Source organism: Bidens hawaiensis, unplaced genomic scaffold, assembly GCF_021521415.1.
Source record: "Bidens hawaiensis isolate Kalapana, Puna unplaced genomic scaffold, B.hawaiensis_p1.1 tig00020890_1, whole genome shotgun sequence".
In the NCBI taxonomy this organism is placed as follows: domain Eukaryota; kingdom Viridiplantae; phylum Streptophyta; class Magnoliopsida; order Asterales; family Asteraceae; genus Bidens; species Bidens hawaiensis.
In genome coordinates this window covers 323,796-333,651 of record NW_027493216.1, presented here as the reverse complement: position 1 = coordinate 333,651, position 9,856 = coordinate 323,796, and the positions used below count along the sequence as shown (strand labels likewise).

The 9,856-nt window shown below is 35.6% G+C and overlaps 2 pseudogenes across 1 annotated transcript; one reads left to right on the top strand and one right to left on the bottom strand.

The window, feature by feature from the left end:
* Positions 1-3,108: 3,108 nt before the first annotated feature.
* LOC143561964 (transcription factor MYBC1 pseudogene) lies at positions 3,109-4,400 on the top strand (annotated as a pseudogene).
* A 1,607-nt stretch (positions 4,401-6,007) lies between these two features.
* Positions 6,008-9,640, bottom strand: LOC143561967 (putative methyltransferase PMT6; annotated as a pseudogene). The gene is made up of 7 exons (XR_013140398.1): positions 9,413-9,640; positions 8,762-9,176; positions 8,390-8,678; positions 7,070-7,456; positions 6,715-6,961; positions 6,490-6,628; positions 6,008-6,389 (listed from the first exon to the last, which is right to left on the bottom strand). The product of XR_013140398.1 is annotated as a putative methyltransferase PMT6 (transcript).
* Positions 9,641-9,856: the final 216 nt, after the last annotated feature.

Below are 9,856 nucleotides of genomic sequence, written 5' to 3'. Positions count from 1 at the left end.
AAATTCAATCATCTTATTTTCGGGTCAAAATGGGTCGACAAGTTTAAAGATGTGAGTCGATGTGAGTTAGTGTCTTGAGGAAAAGTGGCAGGTTCGGGTTGAAACGGGCTTTGGATTGGAACGAGTTCGTTTTAGGTTTTGGCTCGGATCAGGTCTCGATCTGACACGAGTTTTCGCACCGGACGGGTTGGGTTTCGGTTTCTTTTGTTTCGTTTTGATCGATTTTTTCAGTTTCGATCAATTAAGTCCAGTTTTGGTTTTTTGTTTCGTTTTCGTCGACTTTTTGGTTTCAGCTCATTTCTCGGGGTTTTTTTTTTGAACGAGGATAAGGAAGGAAACGTTTTAGTTTTTTTAGTTCTTTCATTTTTTATTTATATTTTGAGTTATGATTTTTTTATTAATTTTTTTGAATATTTTTGAGGGGTTTTTTATCTTATACAATACTTTTTTTTATCGTTTTTATAAAGACATTATACCATTATTCTTTATTATATATTTTATAAAAAAATTAAAGAAAAAAGCTAGAGATATATAATTTAAATGATTTTTAATTTTTTCAAAGAAAGTATTTTTTATTTTTTTTATAAATAAATTTTATTTAATATTTTAAAGGAAACTATAAAAATAAAAAATGTTAGGGGGTTAATATGTGAAATAAAATTATAAAATGAATTGAAACTACAGGATAAGGATATGGCAAGTAGAAGAGAGAGGTACACTTAGCCTAACATTTTATTTAATTGTATGATAGTTTACAAGTTATTATTAATAAAAACCCCTCAAAAAATATTCAAAAGATAATAATAATAAATTTTTTTTAACTCAAAATATAGATAAAAAAAACTAAAACGTTTCCTTCGTTGTCCTCGTTAAAAAAAACTGATATGAAACCCGTTTTGACTTGTTCCGACCCGGACCCTTCTGACCCTAACCTTTTGATCCTAACCCGTTCCGATCCGAACCAAAACAGCCATTTTTTTAATTGACCCGTTCCGATCCAACCCACCATATTTGCCACCTCTACATACATACTACTAAAATGATATTATGAAAGTAATAAAAGTAATTTGATTTATATTAAATTGTTGTAAAAGTAGGTGATGATATGGATAGTTGGGTGGATGTTTGTTGTGGAAAAAATGTGAGTTTTTTTTTTTTGAAAAAGTTTGTAATCTGATGTGATGCTGATACGATGTTTTTGTGAAGGTCTGCTTTTTAGATGCTTTAACCTTGTAAGAAGTTTAAAACCTGAGAGAGAGTGAAGGTTTGCTGTTTTAGATGCTTTAACCTTGTATGAAGTTTAAAACAAGAGAGCGAGAGAGAAGTTTGTATTTACAAACTAACGTTTGTGAGATAAAAGTAAGAGAGATAAGATAGAAAAGAAAGAAAACAAGAGATAATAAGAAGGGATGGTGATGATGAGGTGTTTGGAAATAAAAACACCTTCAGCATTGGAGACGTCCTAAAATTCCTGTTAAGTTTTCATGAAAATGACTACTTTATCCTTTTAGTAAGAAAACAAAAATGTTACTTAACTCTAACCCTTTTCAACTCACACCCTCTTCAGTCACCCCTTTTTACCACCAACATTATGGCTTGGTTTAAAATTCGAGCCTAGCTCAAGCTCGGTGTTGGCCCTGGCTCGACTTAGCTTGTGAACTACCCTATTACCATGCCACCATAAAACCAGGGGCGGACCTATTTACAAACTAATGGGGGCTGCCGTCCACCTTAAATTTTATTTTTTAATGTTATTTGTATGTGAAAATCACGATCGCCCCCCCTAAAATTAGTGTTAAGTCTCGACGTCGCCCCCCAAGAAAATAATTCATAGGTCCGCCACTGCAACCCCAATTGAACCACTTAAAAACCTAAATCTAATTAACGCAACATGTTTTTTTTTCTTTTCTTAATAACTTAACCATTTTCGGCTTGCTACATCAATTTGATGCAAAAGACGTCAATTAAACGTTTATGTCACCCAAAAAAGCACTTTGAGGCGAAAACCAAAACTATGTGCACCATGAAGGTGGCCGTGAGTGCCGGAATATGGTTGCCACTCCAGACTCATCACCTATTCACATTGAATGAAGTATAAGAATATGGTTCCACTTATTCATATCTGATTACAAGAATTGGAAAGACTTGAACCATCTTTTGCAACTATGGTTCTCAAAAGTCATATTGACATGTGTAGACAGACAATGAGATTTAGGATCAATGTAGGTAGGGGACGCATGTTCATGAGTAGAATGGAGGGGCCAATGGTGGAGATGAGTGGTTTGTGACAATTACAACGTAGGTCACGTCTTTGTTTGATGGGTGACCAATGTAAGAAGCAAAGCCAATAGTGATAAAAGGTTTTAACTTTTAACGCTTAAAAGTACGCCAAAGGGAATATGGAGACCATATATTTTTTTTTTTCGTTTTTTAAATAAAAAGGTAAAATGGTATATTTTATATCGAGTTAACAAAATTTGTAACACGGGTAAGGGTGTGTTTGGGATTGTTTATTTAAGTGAAAAATGACTTTTTGTTAAAATGACTTATTAACTTATGAATTTTTCAATAGAAGCTTATAGAAGAATGTTTTGATTAGCTTATTTGTTGGGGATTACCAAAATAACTAAAAAGAGCGCTTTTTTTTAAGAAGTGTAATAAGTTTTAAGAGTTAGAAGTGTGTAATAAGTAAATCAAACCCATTACGTTAGTAAATTACAGAGTCCTAAATTTTCAAAACCCTTTTATTTTATCTTCTTCATAAATTAATATACCGTATGGTTTGCCAAACACCTTATTAACTTTTTCATAAAGTTTATAACTCAATCACCCCTAAACTTGTTACTAAAGACCGGAGACCATATCTAACCATTAACCAATATCAAATAAACGAAAATGGTGCTAATTTGTTAATTATATAATTTTAAGGGGTAATATGAAAGTTGATTTTTTCAAAAGAAGGTATGCCAAGCAACCAGTGGGGGTACGTTTAGCTTGACCCAAACGAAAAACAAGAAATCCAATTTGTGTTTGTATCTATCCGATCCTATAGTATAGTTTTATCATATAAATATATAATAGAGATTGAGTTTCTTGACTTGTTGATATTATTATGATTCCATGTTTGAAACGACAGTTACCAGATCTCACATAACTGCTTCATAAAAATAGAAATAAATAAGGTAAGAGAATATGACAAGTTATAATAACCAAAATCCACCTCGAACACCCCCTCCTCTCTATTCTCTATCTCTACTCTGCCTGTAACCCCACTCTCTCTCTCATCATATCTTTATTACATAATAATAATAATAATATCATCAATCACAACCTTAAAACCCACCCAAATCTTGATTTCAATTAAATCTAACATGAAAGAAGACGGATCCAATTGGTTCTCCCAGTCGGACTCCCAACTCCCTAAACCCGAAGAACTCATCCCCTTATCCCAAACCCTAATCACACCCGATCTCGCTGCTTTCGATATCTGGAACCCCAATAATAATATTAATATCAATAATATTCAACAACAACAACAACAACAACCCTTATCACAAACCCCTTCGTCTTAACCCAATTCCGCCGAATTCGACTCGTCTGAGCTCGGCGGCGACGAGCCGGCAAGAACCCTTAAACGACCTCGTTTGGTATGGACCCCACAGCTTCACAAACGGTTCGTGGACGCCGTGGCTCAATTGGGTATCAAACACGCGGTTCCCAAAACAATAATGCAGCTCATGAGTGTTGACGGGTTGACCCGAGAGAACGTGGCCAGTCATCTGCAAAAGTATAGGCTTTACTTAAAACGGATGCAGGGGTTGTCGTCCGGTGGGAACGGTGGAGGCGGGTTTGGGTCCGGTGGGGATTCGGCCACGGATCGGTTGTTTGCGAGTTCCCCGGTGCCCCCGCATTTCCTGCATCAGTCCATTCCGGGGTCGGATAGTTTTTTGCCGTATATGCCCGTTGCTGCGCTTCAGCAGCAGCATCACCAGCAGATGGCGGCTCATCAGTTCCAGCGGCAGTTTGGGTCGACGTTTTTGAGTAGGCAGCCGGGGCAGGCGGTGCATATGGTGGGGACCCCGGTTCGGAACAGTTATGTGGATGATCCGCAGCCTACGAATGAGAAACGGGCGCTCACTTTGTTCCCGGTTGGGGATGATTGAATTTGGGTAATTTGTTGTTTTTTTTGTTATGTGTATTGTGTTTATGAAATCGGGCATAATAAGTTCTTAAAGGTTATTCATTTTATTTGTTATTTGTTTACAGTAGATGCTGCAATGACCATTTGAGGCGTTCTTATTGGACCGAGATGACCTTGTGATGATCAGGAAGGCGAGTGATGATGATACATATGAAGATGTGAAAAGATGATATGCTTGTTGCCTTGTGTAAATTTTGGGTTTCTGTAGACAATTTGGAACTGATCTTTGAGGTTATAATTACAATAAAAATATTACATACTAGTATTATGTTATATTATGTTGATATATAACCAGGATCAAGTATGATCAAGTATAAATCAAGACTCATTCTCTTGTTCAAGAGCATGAAAACTTAAATTATGACAAATTTGGGTTAATGTACTTTCTTTGGAACTGATCTTTTGAGGTTATAATCACAATGAAATATTATATCCTATTATTATGTTATGTTAATATGTAACCAGGGTAGAGAAAGATTAACTGATAAGACCATCCATAGTTGGCCAAGTTGTGGCGTTTGGGGGGGTGAAAACACCAGGGAACACCGCCCCTAGGCGTTTTGGGGTGGCGTTTTCTACAAAATGCTATTATGACACGCATTTTAATAAAATTGTATGTGGGGAGGGGAGAGAGGGGAATATATGTAAGTATTATATGAGAGTTGTGTCGTTTTGTCCAATACACCACTTTTTGCAAAACTCTCAGTTGATGATGGGGATGTCACATGGCGCAAAATGCCTAAGGGTGGGGCGTTTCGACTACACAGGGTCTAAGAGAGAAAGTATAGTCCTTTCAAGTAGTTAACTTCAACTAATTAATCTGTAGGTTATTACTAGTGTAGTCCTTTAGAATCTAGCAAGCACAAAACACACTCTTGACCATAAGGATATAACTACACTTAAGTTGTATTAACATCCACTGTTGGACATTGCAGCCATAACTTTCATTGTTTTGGCATCCACTAGTGGACATTGAAACTTCAAAATTAACTTTTCATCCACAAAATTTTAGTACCCACAAAACTCACAACCTTTATAGTTGAAAAGGATGGTATGTATTGATAGGTGTGGCTCCTGACAATTCTGGTTGTCCACATACTCTATTATTTCATCTTCTTTTTCATCCAACTCAACTGAAAACAATTGTTTATTCTTACATTTGTGTCCTGGCACAAAATATTAGGACACCAAAAATATTCCCCCTCGTTATCTTATCAACTACTTTAGTAGATAGCCTTTCCGGAGTAATATTACGACAAATCCCATAAGTATGAGTACGTGATCATGGCAACTGGTTATCATTCATCGTCGCAGCAATCCTGTTGGAACCATAATGGTTGGAGGCGTAACTATTCGTGTGGTTGAAACAGACATGGTTGACCGTTGAATTAAGAGATTGTTAAACTGAGACTTGCTGAGTTTGCGTAATCTTGCATTTTTGGATAGGCGTGTCTGTCTCTCAAAGTCTTTGGTTTACAATGGCATAAGATTCACAGATGGTTGATACAAAGTTGTTTTAGAGAGTTGTCAAGTTTTTGATATTGTTTGTTCCTTCCAAGTCGTTAATATCAACTAACTAATCTGTTAGTTAACTATTGTAATATAGTCATTTAGAATCTAGTAAGTACAAAACACCCCAACTAGCTGTCAAGATTCAACCTTTGCTCTTATCAACGTTCAAAAGATCTTAAATACTTGTTCAGATACACACAAGTACATAAGGGATCTTAAGTAGGAAATCGGATATCCAAGGAGCAAAAACTCAAGCTTAATGCCAGTCGATTCATCTTGTTAAAAAACATGAAATAATGACAAATGACAAGTTCTTGTGTGACCAAAGTGAGATTTACACTAGATATTCATAAATAAAAGTGATTACATTGTTATACATAAGCTCTTCCTATATTACATGAGTATAACTTAAAAAGAACTCCATTTCCATAGTAATCTAACAGAAGAAACAGCTAATTTGTCCCACAAGATATACAATGAACAAACAAAATCGATCGAGTCTGTGTAGACATAAATATTAAACGATCGCCCAAAACTTCTTTTGGCAAATCAAAACCAGTTCTGAACCCCCTTGTCCATTTTCTAGTACATGTGACGTAACATCCCAAAGAAACTTTGGTCCAAGATCCCTTATTCTTGATAGAACAGATTCATTGTCTCTAATAATCACAAAACCCTGTGTAAACGAGGTCCCAAAGGGTTATATGTAACTATCATAAGGAGTAAATAGGTCATGTTAACAAGAAAAACTTCCAAAACAGGAAATAAAAGGTTACCTGAGGTCGTATAAGACGGTCCATCTCGAGCATGATATCCTCCAACAAGCAACTGCCATCTTGGTTTATATAATGAGTCAAAAGATGACTTGCGTGCAACCAATCATATGTGCGTGGATATGATGAAAATGGTTCACACCTACACATGATAGCATAAAACCGTTTCTCGTTTATTATTATAAACAATTATGGTGGTAAATTATATGCAGCTTTCTTTTCACTCACCAGTCATGAAAAGTGCCAACAAGGCCCCGGGAATATATAGCAGATAAAGTATCGTTCATTGTAGCGGGAACCACATTCATCACCCAAACAGGCCAAGTATCAAAAGCAACTGCAAATCCACCATAAAGGGCATTCATATCCATAACATTTCTAATCGATGCCTCGTCAGCATTCATCAACCTCCAGTAGTCACGAACTTGATCTTGCCAATAAAGCGTATCCTTTAGAAACATTTCTTGAGTTAAACCTACAACCAAGTGACCAACATAATATGTTTCATCAATCATAAGGGTATTGAATGCGCGTTTTTAAAATGATTATGCGATATTAAATTATCAATAAGATAATCACAAACCTATATTATTGAGAGTTTCTAGATAAACCGAATGACGATGCGGTATAGGAGGTAGTTTTTGTGAATCAGAACTTGTGGTAACGGGTGTAACACAGTTCCTCAATGGTGTTTTCCATGAGGGTTTATTATTATCATTCACAGAATCACAAATATTCACAAGCTTTTTCTCTGCATTGTCTTCAAGACAAGATTGACTCGCGTCTTTAATCCATATTGCTGTTTGAACTTTTCTAGTAATAAGCTTCCAGCACATTCCGGAAGTTATATTCACCAGTTTCTCCCAAATCAATGGAAAACCTTTGTCCTTTCTGTAAGCTGGAGGAGCTGAATATACAAAATAACCATTTGGTCGAAGCAGTCGGTTTACTTCTTTCAAAAGAATCCCATCTGCAAATATTATTCAAAAATAAATTTCAGGATTTTAATTTGATAATATACTGGTTAAAACATCGGGGTCTAATGCAAATTATTAATGTGCATGAAACCGAAAAAAATGAACCCAAACAAAAACTGGCGCTTTGGTTTTATGTTTTTGTAAAAACCAAATTTTCGGTTTGGTTTCGATTTTGCATTTTTATTATAAAATCAAACTGAATGTATGGATTTCATTCTTAGTTTTGAATGCTAAGTAATTTATAAGAATTTACTAACTAGTGTAACATATATATTTTTAGCCCAAATGTATAATAACCAGTTAATCATTAATCAACAAAAAGGTTAAGCCCCAAATTCATCGTTATTAGCTAATTTCTTGTCAGGACCAAACATTTCAAGCAAAAATTGTAAAACTGAACCAAACCCAAAACGAAAAATCAAAACCAAACCCAAACAAAAACCGACTGGTTGTCTTAATGTTTTCGTAAAAAAAAATACAAAAAACTTCGGTTCAGTTTCAGTTTTTCATGTAAACTAAAGCTAAAAACCCAAACAAAACCAAATGTATGGATTTTCATTTTTAGATCTAAATATTAAGTAATTTATAAGAATTTAATAAATAGTGCAATCCAAATACTTTAGTCCAAATGTCTAATAATCAATTTTTACTAGTTAACAAAAAAAAAATTAGGCCCAATGGCCAATTCATTATTTTTGGCCAATTTTTTTCAGCACAAAAATTTAAGGCCCACAATAGTATAACAGAAAATTTTAAAAACAAACGGTTTTTAAAAAGCTCAAAAACCGAACTTTCGGCCAATACATTATTTTTGGCCACTTTTTTTTTTCGCCCAAAAAGAACCAAAACCGAACGGCTTTCAAAAACTCAAAAACCGAATTCGGTTTTGGGTTCAGATTGATCCCAAACTGACCCCTAAATATTACCATTTTCATGCCAATCAACACGGCATCTTGAACAGTGGACCATTTCAAACGAGTTACTCGGGTAAGGTAGCTGTTTTGTAGCTAAAGCAGATATCATAGCACCGATTCCACGCTCTAAAGCAAACTGGATTTGATTTTCATGACCATCTTTTGGAGCAATGACATTGTTTGTATATTTAATGGTAAAAGACAAGCAGAGAAACTTGCGACCCCACAACCGACATCAAGAACTTGATACACCCCAGATGAACAAAGATCACCCGTCTCATTGGTAGTCATGTTCCCTAATCTGCGTTATTTTACAACCGATTTATCAAATTCAAATTATGCATATTAACATCTGCAGATCAAAAACAAAACCATAGAATGTACCTCTCAATATATTCAGTAGCACCATGTTTAAAATGTGTACCACCCCCCGGAAACCACCACAGCTGACCTTTCTCATGCACCCAATTTTGCCCGCCTTTGACCTCAGCAAGATGTGTATGATTCACATTACTCCTCCACACATAGTCTCTACTAGTTGGCCACCTCACCGGTATTTTATAATCATTAGGTGGCGGTATTAAGCAAAACAACCGTCTTTCTAACGGAGGACAGTGTCTTTCCAAATCTTCTCTCTTAGAAAGATCCAAATTTGGGAGTAATTCATTGATGTATGAATGATCATGACATGGAATATGCTCATTGAACTCTATAGGGCATATGTTCATCCCGGTTTCAGGAATCACAACTGGCGATGTTCTATAAGTAAGGGCAACTCTATAACTAAATGCAGCATTGCCTGCAAGCATATAATACTAATCAGTACTGCAAAAGTTTGAATCTTTCACTGAATCTTGTAACCCTAAAGAAACCTAAATAAAGTTTGAATCTTTAACTTGTATCTTACAGAAAATCAGATCTACAGATGGTTTAAGCTAACAAGCAAAACAAATATGTTCAAGAAACATCATGGTACAGACCAAAACCTAGTATTAATCGAAACCTTAAAAGTAATATAATTGGTAAAAAGGGTACCTGGTGAATTGGATGATGAAGAATTGGAGGTGGACTGGTATACATAAAGGGATGATTTCCGGCCAAAAAAGGTTCCGGTGTAGAATGAAGCAATGATGACCAGAAGAAAGAGTAATATGGTTTGGCCTGACTTCAAATCCAGGGCTGATTTAGACAATGAAAGCCCACCCATTTGTTAATTGGAATGCAAACGAATGATTTAAAGTTTGAATTGGGATCTGGACGAGTCCGGTTAGTAAATCATCGGAATATATGTCGGAATCAGAACAAGTGGTGTCGGCGTCGCTTAAAACTAAAACTATCTGATTGGGTGCAGATCTGATTATAATGAAAAAGAAGAAAACATAGACAACTTTTAAAATATATATTTAACAGTTAGCCGTGCTCAATTAAAGAAGGGAATTACGATAAACGGAGAAAGAAACAGGATCCAGGTGAGTTTCT